This window comes from Garra rufa, chromosome 21, assembly GCF_049309525.1.
Source record: "Garra rufa chromosome 21, GarRuf1.0, whole genome shotgun sequence".
Lineage (NCBI taxonomy): Eukaryota > Metazoa > Chordata > Actinopteri > Cypriniformes > Cyprinidae > Garra > Garra rufa.
Genome location: NC_133381.1, coordinates 24306287 through 24310812, shown reverse-complemented (window position 1 = coordinate 24310812; position 4526 = coordinate 24306287).

Genomic DNA, 4526 nt, shown 5'->3' with positions numbered 1-4526 from the left:
TCAAGAGCAACAGAGCGAGTTTGCTGGATGCAAAAAAACATTTTTGCATGTACAAGATGTGGAACTAGATTCTTCAGATTTATTTAGATTAACTCAGCCCTTGGCAAGTGATATAGAAATGCGCAGATGCACATATGAAACACACACACAGTTTGTGATAGTGCAGGACCTCATTCCCCTCCTCCTGCTCCCCCCTACTAGGAGACCCACAGCTGCGCAAGCCAGGTGCTATCTACTAACACACACACACTCACACACACATTCACACACTTCCACCCGCCAACGAACCCAGCAGGAAATGCCTAATACCAGTTTTAGAATGATGCCACTATGCCAGCAGGAGATGGTGCAGCACTCGCTCACGTTCCCTTGTGGGGACCAGCGTCTGGAGACCTTCAGCAGAAAGTCTCCAGGTGACAGATATGAATAGCTTGAACACAGATATTGATGTAATATTGACTTTAGAGAGAAGATGGAACATAATGTTCAAAACTGAGGAGAATACTAAAGAATCTGACCCTGAAAAATCAAGATTGATCAACCACTGACCGTCAATGTTGGTTGTGGCCCTAATGTTCAGTGAACTTTGTCAGCAGGCATTGGATGTCTATATATTGTCAGGTTGACACTGGACCTCAACGTCGACAGATAAAAAAATCGGGTTGACTTTCCCATGTGTTGCCCTGTGCCTCTCATGCAGATTTTAGCATAAAATCTATACATTATAACAAATAAAAAATATTTTTCCCATTGAAAACACATTTGGTTGCATGTCACGGAATAAATATTGATTTTAAAGCTGTAAATAAATTATTGGGGTACGTTTTAAGAGAAAATACTATTTCAGTCTTTCTACTTCAAAATTGTACAAATTTGACTTTGACAATAAATTGTAATTATTTGTGAAATTTACTAGCAAATTCTGAATTAATATGTCTTTGAATTAATGCAACTATTTACTTTAAACATTTTATATGATGTTTTTGTATGATACACTACCAGTCAAACGTTTTTGAAAAGATTTTTAATGTTTAAAGTCTCTTCTGCTCACCAAGCCTGCATTTATTTGATTCAAAGTACAGCAAAAACAGTAACATTTCGAAATACTTTTACTATTTAAAATAACTGTTTTCTATTTGAATATATTTTAAAATGTAATTTATTCCTGTGAACAAAGCTACATTTTCAGCATCAATAATCGTCTTCATTGTCACATGATCCTTCAGAAATCATTCTAATATGCAGATTTTCTAATATTGCAGCATTTATCTGAAATAAAAACCTTTTGTAAGAGTATACACTATACGATTCAAAAACTTGAATTTGAGAAATTATAGAAATTAACATTTGTATTTAGCAAAGATGCTTTAAATTAATCAAAAGTAATGATAAAGACATTTATAATATTACAAAAGACTTTTATTTTAGATAAACCTGAAAAAATTCTACACAGCTGTTTTTAACTTAAAAATAATAGTAAATATTTTTTAAGCAGCAAATCAGAACATTACAATGATTTCTGAAGGATCATCTGACTGGAGTAATGATGCTAAAAATTCAGCTTTGAAATCACAGGAATAAATTACATTTTAAAATACATTCAAATAAAAAGCAGTTATTTTAAATAGTAAAAATATTTCAAAATTTTACTGTTTTTGCTGTACTTTGGGTCAAATAAATGCAGGCTTGGTAAGCAGAAGAGACTTATTTAAAAAACATTAAAAAACTTACTGTTCAAAAACTTCTGACTGTTATTGTATATGCAACAGTGCAACAGTTTTTTTAATATTACTGAGATACTAGTTTTTCTTAATATTTAGATTTTTTATTTGTTTTATTTAAATGCGTATATATATATTTTTTAATTTTATTTAACTTTTAATTATTGCATCAAGTTACATCAGCCTTTTTTGTTTACATTCACTCTATTTCTGTTAATGCTTATTTTATTTTGAGCAGCGGAAATATGTTTCACGGTTTGAGTTTCAGTTACCTATAATTAAGATGTGCGATAGGTACTTTTCATCTAAAGTGTCACCTTCCTTCATCTTTAAAAGCCCCTCCACCTCCTGTTCTCTCTCCCACAGGTGAGACCCAGGCCAGAGAGTACACCAAAAAAAGTACATCAGCTATTTCTGTCTGTGGCTTACCACACTATTGACGCTATAGCGCTCATACTTACTCAGTTATCACGTAGGAGTTAAGAAAGCAGACATAAGCATGTACAAACACACACCAACACATGTACACAAACGCTTGCAGAAAGGGTTCGATGTTCAAAACTCATCCGCAAGCAGAAAAACTTTGCTGATGTGTGCTTGTATCATATCTCCTCAGGACTTTTCAAGAAAACGCAACAGGTGTACAGCAGAAAAAAATCAGCTCTTAGTCAATCGGACGTTATGGATCACGTGGTCGGAAGAGTCGTTGCCCAGGAAATGATGCTTCATCGGAATGGAAACTTTAGTGCGGCCCACCACAACAGAGACAACCTGTGAGTGTGTGTAAACAGCATGATGCCTTCTCAAAACCTCACATTGAGTGCGGTCACACACTCACCTCTAAGTTTTCCATCCACAAGATGTCAGACCAGTATTTTGTCACCGGATGTTTTTCAAGGTCAGGGGTAGAAAAATAGATTCCCTGCCTGTGATCTAAACGATCTCGCTGTGCACCTGCAGACCTGTTGAGCCAATCCAGAAGAGTCGTGTGGCCTACTGGGTACATCTATGTACGACTGTGGTCCAACGTCGCTTTTTCGACTTTAGTCTACTTTGGGAAACGATTATCACAAATTCATATATTTTGAGGGTTCATTTTAATACTCTGGTCTTGTGAATGACTCAATTTTGACCCTCAATCTAATTGTTTATTAATCACATAATGCACTCAGAACTTTTGGGTTCCAGTGCATGAATTTTGAATAGCATACTACGACATTCTGCCCTATCTTTATACACATATGGTGACACCTAGTGGTGTGGATGTACATTCATCCAAAAGCAAAAGATTTCCTTTAACAGTGCCATTGTAAAAAGCTAGTTAAAGTCAGGTATGATTCATTGATTCATTGCACAAACAAGCAAGTCATCAAAAATGTAAGGAGTCATTTGTCATGTGATCTTAAGATGGTGGCCTTCATCTCGTAAATGCACATCTTGTTTCCCAAAAGTAATATTCTGTAACTTTACAATGTTTTAAAGTTGAGTGCACCTTGACATTTTTATAATATTGTAAGAAATTATTCTAATGACATGAAAAACAAATTTCAGTGAAAAGGACTTTAACCCTCTGGGCCTCTTTATTTAGGAGTCACAAATCAATAAAATCCATTATTGTTCAATAATATTTTGTAATTCTTAGTTTGAATTTCGATGAGTTTTTATGATACTATGCAACATTTATACAATTTTAATAAACAATTTTTTTCACTAGAATTTTTTTGTATTTAATTATTTATTATTTTTCAATAAATGCAACATTTCACATTAAAATAGAGTCAAAGCATTCAAAATCCATTTTTTAAATTGTGAATTGTGTCATCTGGAGGCATTAAAAAAATTTAAACTTAAAAATGTATAATTTTTTTTATATTTCCCATTCATGTCAGTAATTTTTGACCGTGAAGGAGCCAAGTGTGACCCTTTAACATATCTGAATCATGTCAGTGATTTTTTTGTTTGCTCACATAGCTAATGCAACAAAAGTCACCAAGTTTCATCTCATTCCGATAAAGCTACGATTTTTAAAATTTCAAAACATACAATTTTTAATAGAAGAGGCCCAGAGGGTTAAGGGACTAGCATTTATAAACACACAGAACTCAAAAACAGCATTTTTTAGATTTAGACTTACATAGTCTTTGTTGAAATCACACAGACTCCTGCAGGAAGAGTGGGTGTCTGGGAGCAGCTGCATGGGAGAGATGTCGAATGTGGTTTCCTCCTGATGAACCTTTCCTCCCTATGTCTTATCAGTCAAGGCAGAGAGAATTTGCTGTAAAAGTAACCAGGTTAGCAACATTCATCAGTGAGATCTCTGACTGAGAAATAAACACAGCTGAACTTCCATAGGGGAGCTCCTACACTCTCAAACATAAAGGTTCTTTATTGGCATCAGTGGAACAACCATGAAACCTTTCGAATGCAGAAAAGGTTCTTTATACTCGAAAAAGGCTCTTTAGATTTTTTTAAATGTTCTTTAAAGTGGTTCTTTCAGGAACTGTTCACTGAAAGGCTCTTTGGGGAGCCAAAAATGGTTCTTCTATGGCATCACTGCAAAAACACCATTTCGGAACCTTTATTTTTAAGAGTGTAGACAGACAAAGTAAGACTTTGAGATAATCATTATTTAAACACAGCTGAACTTCCATAGGGGAGCTCCTACACTCTCAAACATAAAGGTTCTTTATTGGCATCAGTGGAACAACCATGAAACCTTTCGAATGCAGAAAAGGTTCTTTATACTCAAAAAAGGCTCTTTAGATTTTTTAAAATGTTCTTTAAAGTGGTTCTTTTAGGAACTGT